The sequence below is a fragment of the Theropithecus gelada genome, chromosome 5 (assembly GCF_003255815.1).
Source record: "Theropithecus gelada isolate Dixy chromosome 5, Tgel_1.0, whole genome shotgun sequence".
In the NCBI taxonomy this organism is placed as follows: domain Eukaryota; kingdom Metazoa; phylum Chordata; class Mammalia; order Primates; family Cercopithecidae; genus Theropithecus; species Theropithecus gelada.
In genome coordinates, this window is record NC_037672.1 from 19582387 (window position 1) to 19594880 (window position 12494).

The window sequence follows — 12494 nt, forward strand, 5'->3', positions numbered from 1 at the left end:
CAAAAAGGATAAAGAATGAAGCCACAAGAAAGTATAGCACTTGCATTAAAAAAAAGCACTTTTTCATAACTCTGCAGCATATAATCCTTTGTGATCATGTGGCCAGACCTGTGTCACACTAACGACAATGGGAAGTATGTTTTTTATTTTTACTTTTAATATGTATGTATATATTTTATTGTGTTTTATAGCGAAGTCACTGCCCTGAACAAATTGGGTTTCTGTTAGTAAGGAAGAAAAGGAGAACATATATAGGCAACTGGCTATATTTGCATATTGCTCGAATTAAAAATGTTTATTTCAAAGACTCAGATGATTATCAGAGAATTAGCCTCACATAAGCTGCATAATCATCCATTTTTCTTGTTTTTCCTCTACTCTTTTTTTTTTTTTTTTTTTTGAGATGGAGTCTTGCTCTGTCGCCCAGACTGGAGTGCAGTGGCCGGATCTCAGCTCACTGCAAGCTCCGCCTCCCGGGTTTACGCCATTCTCCTGCCTCAGCCTCCCGAGTAGCTGGGACTACAGGCGCCCGCCACCGCGCCCGGCTAGTTTTTTGTATTTTTAGTAGAGACGGGGTTTCACCGTATTAGCCAGGATGGTCTCGATCTCCTGACCTCGTGATCCACCCGTCTCGGCCTCCCAAAGTGCTGGGATTACAGGCTTGAGCCACCGCGCCGGGCCTCCTCTACTCTTTTATGCTACTCCATGCTCTTCCTTATTCTGTAGGATCACTTTCTCTACCTTAACAGCAAGCACTTGGCACAAAGCCCTATTGACAGGAGCTCACACAAACTGACACTCATTATGTTCTTACGAGACACGATCTATGTCTCTTGGTTCAAATTATTCAAATAAAAATCTGACTGGGTTGCCTGGGAATTAATTGTGTGCCCAATTCTGGCCCCATCAGCTCACTGAATATCCACTTCTGACACCTCTTGCAGTTAGACTGGGGCTTGTGACTAGCTCTGGTCAATGTCTGGGAGGTGGAAGTGATTTTGTGTCTCTCCTGGGCCAAGACAGTAGAGCTGGCGTGTCCCCTTCATTCTGCTGTTGACCTGCTGTCCTATCCTTGGTAAGGCCACTTATCGAGCTACAGAATGAAAGGTGGCTATCTGACTTGCATGATACAATATGTAAGTGAAAAACTTTTATTTTCTTAAGCCACTGAGATTTGGGGATTGTTATGCGTCATATTGTGCCCACCCCAAAATTCATGTTTAAAACCTAACCTCCAGTATGTCAGAATCTGACCTTATTTGGAAACAGGCTCATTGCAGACGTAATAAGGATGAGATAACACTGGAGTAGGATGGACCTCTAATCCAATATGACTGCTGTCCTTATAAAAAGGGGAAATTTGGACACAGGCACACACATAGTGAGAATATCATGTGAACATGAAGTCAATCATCTACAAGTCAAGGAGACAGCCTGGAACAGATCCTTTCTCCACAGCCCTCAAAAGAAACCAACCAACATCTTGATTTCAGAATTCTAGCCTCCTGAACTCTGAGGAAATAGCATTTTGTTGTTTTAGCCACATAGTATGTTGTATTTTGTTATGGCAACCCTAGCAAACTAATATGGGGTAATTTGCTCCTGTAGCATAGAGTATTACAATTCTATTACAATTACATTTCTCTTGCTATTATGTCTGTTCTATTATAATTTCCTTGCCTTATGGTTTACTCTTCCTTACTGTTTCTTTGTAAGTTTACCCTAGTATACATTTTTCAATGTAGCATAAGCCTAGGAAAGTAAAGATAATAAAATATTGTTCACAATTAGGTGAAAGCTCTCAAGAAAAAACAAACTGAGTAGAGTCTTTCGGTCTGTTCATAATCAAGGAAAGTGAGAAAAATATTTGGAAGCTCTAAAAATATGGAAAAGGCTTGTCAACTAGAAGTTTCACTGTCACACCATTCATTGGATGTTTTAAAAATGTCTTCCTCCTTGAGATGATCAGTTTACAGAGTAGAGTGAAGAACTGTTTATTCTCCTCTCTGGAGAATATTGGACTGGCTGCCATTATCTGGACACAAGTTGGATGAGAGAGTTAACAATGGCTGCACTCAGTTTTGGGAGGCACATGGTCTCCAATTCCTCCATTTGCAGTAGAGTAGCCACACCGTCAGTTGTGCCTCATGTCACAGATCCTCTATTTTACCCTCCATGGAGAATACACTCATAGATTCCTTCCCGAGCATGAGAGAAGTCAGTCAGAAGTGGTTCAAAAGGGGAGTAGAAGGATCTATGTTTCTAACTTTTCTAAGTGTTTTCACCTTAGTCCTCCTCATGTGAGCTGCACCTGTTTGCCACTAAGACCTTCAGGTTACTAGCCCTTCAAGTTTCAGGGCTGTAAAATGAGCTTTTTCTTAACTTTCTTCACTGAGGTTTGATGGTTGGCTTTCTGAGATCTGCTAAGGCAGTTGTCAAGGTTCTGATAATGAGGTTTGAGGATTGGCTTTCTGAGACCTCCTAAGCCAGCTGTCAAGGTTCTGATAACTAAATTGCGTTGTTGCTGTTGTCTCTTCCTCTGCTCTCCCCATCCTTGTGGGGTTATGTATTTTTTTAAAAAAATCTATTTACTGTAGTTCTGGGGGTGTTTCAGCAGGTCAAAATTAGATGGTTATTTTTAGTTCTCCAACCAAACTCTTTACCTGAAAACTCTGACTTACTCTTTATGGCCTAGTTCAAAAGAAACATCTTTGTAGCTTCCCATGATTGTTATTCTCACGACTCTTAAAATAGAATTAGTTGCTCCTTTAACTGGTGCTCTAGTTTGAAGGCTCTGAAAAACTCCTGTTGAAATGTAACTGTCATCATGATGGTATTAAGAAGTGGGGCCTTTTAGAGGTTATGAGGCCCTAAGGGCTCTGCCCTTATGAATGGATTCATGTGACAGTTGCAGGAGTGGGTTCCTGACGAAAGGATGAGCATGGTCTAATTTTCTCTCTGTGTCTCTCATGCTCACTTGTCCTTCCATCACATTATGATGGAGCAAGAAGGACCTCATCCAATGCAGCCCTTCGATCTTGGACTTCCAGGCCTCCAGAACAGTGGTCCAAATATACTTTTCATTATAAATTACCCAGTCTATGGGTATTCTCTTATAGCAGCAGAAAATAAACTAAGACGAGTAGGTTACCAGTTATTTTATATACGCGTCTATTGAAGCGCTAGTCTCATTGAATTATATAAGTATTTGTAACAGATTAATTTCTCATTAGCTCCCTACGGACAAGAACATCTTTTAATTTACCTTGGTATGCCCAGATGGTTTGTACTGGTTTCTTGACTAGAAAGAGTTATATTATTTAAAAACAAATGCAAGTCGTCTTTATAAAATTTCTTATTCTAAAAAAAAAAAAACTACTCAAGTTTATCTATCATGTTATTTGATCACTAACTAATTACTCAAATATCAAAATCTGAAATAGAATTAAATTTTAGAAAAATTTGATTAGTTAATTTTTAAATTAAGAACTGTTTAAAGTTCCATATACTATATTTTTTAATAACACCAACCCTGTGCATAAACCACATATCAAGGAAGATAATATTTTGAGTGATTCCTTTGGTTTTTAAAAATAAACTTTTTTTTTTTTTTTTTTTTGAGACTGAGTCCTGCTCTGTCACCAGGCTGGAGTGAAATGGTGCAATCTTGGCTCACTGCAACCTCTGACTCCCTCATTGAAGTGATGCTCCTGCCTCAGCCTCCTGAGTAGCTGGGATTACAGGCACGCACCACCATGCCCAGCTTATTTTTGTATTTTTTTAAGTAGAGACAAGGTTTCACCATGTTGGCCAGGATGGTCTCGATCTCCTGACCTTGTGATCTGCCTGCCTCAGCCTCCCAAAGTGCTGGGATCACAGGCATAAGCCACTGCGTCCAGCTCCCTAAACATAAACTCTTTAACAAAACATGTATACATACAGAAAAGTCCCCAAATCATATATATTCATCTGTTGTAGTTTTACAATGTAGACACATCCAGATTCTCAGAAGCCCCTTAATGCCCCTTCCTAGGCACAAATTCCACTGAAGATTTGCTCTGATTTTAACCATCAAACTATTTGCTTTAGTGAAATCATTACTTCTACTTCTCCACTTAACACAGGAAGAGAGAAAGCCATCATTAGTCCAATGTCTTTGTGTAAGCAGAAAAACAGTCCCTCAAAGGTGTCAGCACCCTAGTCCACAGCTATATGTTACTTTGTATGGCAAAAAGGAGTTTGCAAATGCAATTAATTCTGAAGTCTTTGAAATGGAAAGACCATCCTGGATTATCCAGATGGGCCTAATCTAATGACATGAGTCTTTAGAAGTGAATGAGGAATATAGTGTCCTCTGGAATTTGAGAAAGGCCTTCAGCTTATAGCTAACAAGAAGGGGGAATCACAGAGTCACAAGCAGGTGAAACTGAATTCTGCCAACAACTTGAACCAGCCTCTTTGAGCTCCTAGATAGAAATGCAGTGCTACCAACACCTTGGTTTTAGCCCTATGGACCCAAGTTGGACTCCAGAACTGTAAAATAATACATTTGCATTGTATTAAGCCATTAAATATGCTAATTTGTTACAGCAGTCATAGAAAATGGACACAACATGGTCCCAGGACATTATTTCAATTTGCTCCACAGAAAGGCCAAAACTGCCTTCTGCTCAACCAGCTTCAAGAAATGATCCCATAGTTAAGACAGCAATGCTTTTATTGTCTTTCCCAGTGAAACTATGAATTAGCTAATCCAACACTCATTTACTGGGTACTTAACTGTGCACTTTGAATATAGAGTCTGCTTTGAAGAAGAAATAGCAAAAATTATTCTTTGTTTTTCCTGGATAATAAAGTTCCTATATAATATTCTCACTCAAAAGCCTGTTATATTTCAAGCTGAACAGTTTTTTCATTATCTAAAATCTGTTTCAACAAAGGGCTCACTTTTGCAAAGTTTAGAGTTTTTAATAATCCTTATTGTTATGCTGAATTTACATATATTACTCTGAATCAAACCTGCAATGATTTCTTATATTTCTATTCTTATAAATTTTGCTTTTTTAACAATATTTTAAAGATGTCCTTTGACAAATCCACACCCCCGGTTTAGAATAATGAAACTTTTAGTGTGTCTTTTATGTCTAAACTATTTGAGGTGTTTTCTCAACGTTTCTGGGTAATGGCAAAGATGTGCTCCTCATGTGAGTAGGAAGAATGCTAGGAAAAAAAACCAAAAAGAGCAGCGGCTCCGGGTGTCCACTTACTCAACACTCCAGTGAAACAAAAAGGGAATCTCAGCACCCCCCATGGGATTAATTATACACATTACACACATATAATTTCAGAATGTTCTCAATATAAACATGTTTCAGCAATTGTTTCAGCAATTGACTCTCAGATTGCATAGAAGTCTGCTTAAGGCTCACGCCTGTAATCCCAGCACTTTGGGAGGCCGAGGCTGGTGGATCACGAGGTCAGGAGATCGAGACCATCCTTGCTAACACAGTGAAAACCCATTTCTACTAAAAACACAAAAAATTAGCCAGGTGTGGTGGCGGGCGCCTATAGTCCCAGCTACTGGGGAGGCTGAGGCAGGAGAATGGCGTGAACCCGGGAGATGGAGCTTGCAGTGAGCTGAGATTGTGCCACTGCATGAAAGCCTGGGTGACAGAGTGAGACTCTGTTTCAAAAAACAAACAAACAAACAAATAGAAAAACAAGATCATATGTTCAAAGTCTGACATGCTTGTCAACTAATTGATGTTTTACTTGAAAGAAATTATTTCTAGGTTTAATGTAACTTTTCAACAGAATACAATCATAACCTACATTATGGAATGGATTAAAAGTCCCTGAAAAATTTTCCAGACTTGTATTAGTTTGCTAGGACTTCTCTAATAAAGTACCACAAACTGGGTGGGCTTAAACAATAAAAATGTATTGTCTTCCGATTCTGGAGACCAGAAGTCTGATATGAAGGTGTTGGCAGGCTTGGTTCCTTTTGAGGATGAGAAATCTGTTCCATGTCACTCTGTTAGTGTCTGGTGGCTTGTTGGCAATATTTGGTGTTCCTTGGCTTCTGCTGTATCACCCGGTCTCACATGGTGTTAGCTGCACACAGCCTCCTCCCCGTGTGCCTAAATGCATCCACATTTTCCTTTTTTATAAAGACACAAGTTATATTGAATAGGGATCCCACCCTACTCCAATATTACCTCATCTTAGCTTAACTAATTACATCAATTATGACCCTATTTCCAACTTAACAACACATTCTGAAGTACATGGGGTTAGGACTTCAGATCAATCTGGGGGTGGCACAATTCAATCCATAAACAGAATTCATGCTCACAATATGTTTTTACTCTCAATGCAATCTTTGACTTAATCTCTCTCAAATTATTATGTTATACCTTAATGACATTCCCCTTCATTCTGATATTATGGTTTCTATAATAATTTAACAGTAATCATTCACTATCATCACAAATTCTCCCTCACACATGTTTAAATCAGCACTTCTTAAACTGTAAAGCACATTTCCTTCTCTGGTGAATCTCAGTAGAATGCAAATTTGGATTCAGTGGACCTGGGGTGGGACCTGAGATTCTGCCTTTCTTACAAGCTCCCAGGTGGTGATACCAATGCTGATTCGAGAAGAGAACTGCGAGTAGCAATGATGCAGAGGTCTCCCTGCAAGCTACAGATCAGAAATTAAGCCTTCTAGAAAGAGAATCTTCAGAACAACCCAACCATTTTCCTCAGCAAAGGACTGTACCGGGTACTCTTAACTATCAATTTACAGGGAAGGAAACATGAACAGGTTTTTCACTATAACTTGACATTACCGTGGACACTTGTCAAATCAAGGCTTTCATTTATTTATTTATTTGGTCCTTTGGCAAATGACTTAGTGAAAGAAGACTCATTAACCTGAGAGCAGCAGAACAGAAATTAATTACTTAACATTTAAGGAACAGATTGAACAGTGGCTGATGTTTTGCTTTTTAATGGACATAGGGGAAATGCCATGTCTTTCTTATCTACCTCTAACCGTCAATTTAATTGGTTATACTGAGCTAAGTGGAATAAAACACTCATTAAACAGTATCTTTTTCTGACTAACACCTCAGAATTTTTAAAAAATCTATAGTTGCAGGATGAGGAAAATAAAGAGACCTGGGTCAAAGGTTACAAAGTTTCATTTAGGCAGGATGGATAAGTCCTGGAGATAGATTGTACAGCATAGTACTCTAGTTGCCAATGCTGCATTGTACACTTGAAATTTGATAAAAGAGTAGATCTTAAATGTTCTCATCATACACACAAAATGGTAACTATGTGAGGTTACCAATAAATGGTAACTATGTGAGGTTACCGTTTTGTGGATCTATATTAATAATTATTTATATATTACATATAATAATATATTATATGATTAATATAGATTCACAAAACGGTAACCTCACATAGTTACCATTAATATCTCCATGTAGTGAATATATATGTGGATATATTAATTCACTGGATTGCGGTCATCACTTTACAATGTATGTATACCAAAACATCATGTTGTACACCTTAATTTTTTTTTTCTTTTTTTTGAGACGGAGTCTCTCTCTGTCGCCCGTGCTGGAGTGCAGCAGTGCAATGTCAGCTCACTGCAACCTCTGCCTCCTGAGTTCAAATGATTCTCATGCCTCACCTTCCCGAGTAGCTGGGATTACAGGCATGCATCACCACACCCAGCTAATTTTTGTATTTTTAGTAGAGACAGGGTTTCACCATGTTGGCCAGGATGGTCTCGATCTCCTGACCTCATGATCCACTCACTTCAGCATCCCAAAGTGCTGGGATTACAGGCGTGAGCCACCGCACCCGGCCATACACCTTAAATATCTACAATTTTTATTTATCAATTATACCTTAATAAAGTTGGCAACAATTCTATAAAATATTCTAAAACAGATTATAAACTAATGTCATAAAATATTTCTGTAAAAGTAACATTTCCTGCTATCCCATGACATTTTTTCCATGTAGACTGTAGCTGAACTATTTTATGCTTACTGTCTCAGGGAGGAGTTGTTATCGTAAAGTTCTGATGCTAAGAGCTGAATTCTTGACTTTGGATTTCAAAAGTTAAATCATGCTGCTATAAAGACACATGCACATGTATGTTTATTGCAGCACTATTCACAATAGCAAAGACTTGGAATCAACCCAAATGTCCATCAGTGACAGACTGGATTAAGAAAATGTGGCACATATACACCATGGAATACTATGCAGCCATAAAAAAGGATGAGTTCATGTCCTTTTTAGGGACATGGATGCAGCTGGAAACCATCATTCTCAGTAAACTATCGCAAGAACAGAAAACCAAACACTGCATGTTCTCACTCATAGGTGGGAATTGAACGAGATCACTTGGACACAGGAAGGGGAACATCACACACTGGGGCCTATTGTGGGGAGGGGGGAGTGGGGAGGGATAGCATTAGGAGATATACCCAATGTAAATGACGAGTTAATGGGTGCAGCACACCAACATGGCACATGTATACATATGTAACAAACCTGCACGTTGTGCACATGTACCCTAGAACTTAAAGTATAATAATAGTAATAATAAAGAAAAAAAAAGTTAAGGTCAAGGCCAGTCATTATTTGGAAGAGCTAGAAGAATATGTCATCAGTCAGAGTCAAGCTCTAGATCTGAGAGCAAAGAGACAATATGCCCTGTCCTTTCCATCCTCCATCCTCCTGCCAGGGCAATGCCCCAGAACTAATGAGGGCCTAGATACCCATGAACTTAGGGTATAGTATGAGAAGAAATGGCCTTATAGTATGTCTAGACAAAAGACTCTACAGCAACCTCAGAGGTTCCCATGGTTTCTACAAGGTAGAAACTAACAGCTGAATTTATTTGGCTTCAGATTGGAAGAATAGACTACCTCCTGGATAGTTAAAAGGAGACTGGAATTAGCTCTCAATGAGAACCTGGAAGGAAAAACAGACATGAGCAATCTACATGAATGAAGGATAAATGACTGAGGACCAGAAAGACCAAAGTACGTATATCCCAGCAGATGACAGCAGAGGACCAGATGCCACACTCTTCCAAGCCTCATCCTCTCAGCACAATTCCAAGGAGAGGAAGGGTAAGCTTCTTTCATGGAAAGAAAAGACATTTGTAAAAGAAAGTGAATAGTACTGTGAATCATAAAGGAAGGTGTTAATTGCACTGACTCTGTAGTCTGAGGTTCATACCCAATTCATATCCTTGACATTTGGATTGATCCTCAAACATCTAATAGTGTGTTGTACAAACAGTATGAACTCTCTAGCTATTTGACACATCTATTGACTTCATTCTGTGTTTGCTCAACTCTCAGTGGCCACAGCTTTCTGTGCTCTCCAATACGGTAGCCACTAGCCATCTGTGGTTATTGAATATTTGAAATGTGGCTAGTATGGACTGAAATGTGCTATACATGTAAAATACACACCAGCTTTTGAAGACCTAGCACAAATAACAAGAATGTAAAATGTCACATTAATAGTGTTTATATTTATTGCAAGTTGAAGTGATAATATTTTGGCTTAATAAAGCCATAACATATTGGCTTAATAAAAATATACCACTAAAATTACTTTCACATGACTCTTTCCACCTTAAAAAAATATGCCTACTGGGCAATTTAAAATTGTATTATGTGACTTGCATCACTTTTCTATTGGCCAATGCTACCTTATATGCTCACTCATGTTGATTTCATTTGCTTTCACCTGAGGAGCCATTATCACTGCTTAATTTGTTCCATGTGCAAGCGGACACTCAATGACTTTATAATGATGATGTCTAACATTTCCTGACAAAGTGTGCTGGAAATTATACAAATTTCTTGTATCTCATTTCTCAATGATAGGACTTGGGAATAATCATTGGGAATGATTGCTCTGTCTGTAATTAGTATAAAAAGGAGGAGATTTTCTTTACAAGAACTAAGACAACATTTTCTTAAAAATGCTTGGTGGCTTAAATGTAAATAAATAAATAATGAATAATTTTTTCACAAGACAATGAGAACCAGGACAATGAGAAAAAAAATCATCCTGAGTGGTTTATTTTGGTTAGATTTATTACCTAATTCATAATGTTATGTAATATGGAGTAACAAATTAAAAATAGGACAATTTGAAGAAATTTCACTTATAAAGGTACAGGGAATCACACAGACAGTACAGTAATCTAGAGATAGTAGCCTCTGAGATTTTGTGCCTAGAACTGAAGTTTGACATTTAGAAAGTTTCTGAGTCCATTTGGGCTGCTATAGTGAAATACCATACATTGGGTGGCTTATAAACAACAGAAATTGATTTCTCACGGTTCTGGAGGCTGGGAAGTCCACATCAAAGTGCTGACAGATTCAGTGTCTGGTAAGGGCCTACTTTCTGATTCACAGATGAAATTGTTTCACTGTGTCCTCACATAGTGGAAGGAGTGAGGGTTCTCTCTCAGGCCTCTATTATTAGGGCACTAATTCCATTCATGAGTGCTCCAACCCTATGACTTCATCACCACCCCCAAAGCCCCGCCTCCAAATACCATCACCTTGGGAGTTAGGATTTCAACCTATGAATTTTGAAGGAAGAGAAACAATCAGACCATAGCAGAAAGATGTGACCTTCACTTATGGGTATGACCAGCTTTAGGGAACCCCTTAAGGATAGGAGCAGGAGAATGAATACTCTGACTTCACTTTCCTCTAATTCTCTAATCTCCTATTAGTGTTCTTCAGCCGCCAAACCCAGTCAGAAACCAGAAGGCATTGGAGCCTTGTTGATATAGTTCATACCGATCAGCATCCCAGAGCAAGTAACAGGACAAAGGGAAGAGTGTACCTATACAAGAGCAAACAGAAAATATATGGCATATTCTGTCTTTTCAGAATCATTTATCATACTGCTAGACAAATAGGTCACCTTCTTTCCCTCATCCCATTCTCTCTTAAATAGAAAATTAAATCTTAAAACCTGAATAGAAGACAAAAGTCCACAATCAGTGCTCTGTTTCTCACACACTGTGAGCTTTCCTCAGAAGGTATTTTACCCCTATGGCCCAACTCAGCGTCTACATATGCTGACGGCTCTAAAATCCATAGCTGTGCGCCCAGGTCTCTTTCCTGCCCTCTAGACGAGCAGATCCAACTGTATGCTAGTTAGCTCCCGCAGGATGCCTCACAGGCTTGTCAAACTAGTGTGTTCAACAAAGCACCCACCACTTACTGCATAATACCCTGATAGAGTTGCAATGCCAAGGAGCATGTTTTCTGTTCATTGTCTAAAATGATGACAAAGTTTAGAAGAGGCTGTTTTATTTGTGATTAGGAGCAGCTTATACTAATTGTGGTTATTATAAAGATATGAAAAATCCATATCATCGTCCATGGTTCATACACCAACACATAGCATGGGACTTTTGCCACTTACGATGTCCTCTATGTTAGTCTTAATTTGCTTTCACCTGAATAATTGCACTAGTCAATACATATTGAGTACTTCCTATGTGTCAGGTATTTGTGCTCTTAAATTTCAGTCTCACAAGAACCCAATGATGAAGAGGAAATGGAGGCTTGTAGGGGTTGTCAACCCCAAGGACTCATAGCTGATAAGGCGTGGAGGTGAGTTTTAGATAGCCTAACTCCAGAACGTATATGCATATCATTCCTCTGCAATACTGAATACAAATCATTCTTACAGTACAGGGAGGAGGGGTTAAAAGGTCACGAACTAGGAGCTCTGCTGAGTCCAACACTGAAGATGCTAAGGGTAAGGAAAATATAATAGGTCTTGAGGAAGCTGGAGAGGAGAGATTATAAAGTAAAAGTAGCCGAAGATACAGGATACAAGATTTTAAAAAAATTGTTCTTTTCCTTTTAAAGAAAAACGTTAGTTAAGCATGCAGTGCGCTAGGCATTGGGGATAGAAAAGCTATAAGGACAATTTCAATCTAGTGAGAAAGAAAGGTAAATACTTTATAATAAATTTTAAAATTTAGATTTGTATGCAAGGTTCACAGAACATTAGAGAAATTATAGACAGAATTTATTCATTCATTTTATTCATTCAGAGGGCATTTCTTGAATACCCACCGCATTATGCTTGAAGCCGGAGAAACAAAAAGGGCAAAGATAAAGGCATTATCCTGAAGAAACTCACAGTCTAATGAAGATGCTTCTGGGGTGCTGGGCAGGAAGCAAGGATGGAGCTACACGAGCACAAAAGGATTACATAGCCTCGAGTGCTCAGATAATGCCAATTTAGTGTTACCTACGCAAAAAGTTAGGGCTTTGGGTTGGCAACAGTAGAGGATGCTACAGAGGAGTGCAGTGGACAGGTCCAAAGGGCTTGGACTTAACTATGACAACCCAAATTGTTGCTGGTGGAACACGCAATGCAAGGGAACATGCATTTTCCTGCAGCAT

At 38.9% G+C, this 12494-nt stretch overlaps 1 protein-coding gene across 1 annotated transcript in view; it reads left to right on the plus strand.

Annotated features, from left to right (window-relative positions):
* The first annotated feature begins 8934 nt into the window (after positions 1–8934).
* PACRGL (parkin coregulated like) overlaps positions 8935–12494 on the plus strand; it is a 47815-nt gene continuing 44255 nt past the window's right edge. Inside the window, exon 1 of the transcript XR_003119421.1 lies at positions 8935–9167. The gene's annotated coding sequence lies outside the window, so the exon portion shown is untranslated. The remainder of the gene's footprint in view (positions 9168–12494) is intronic.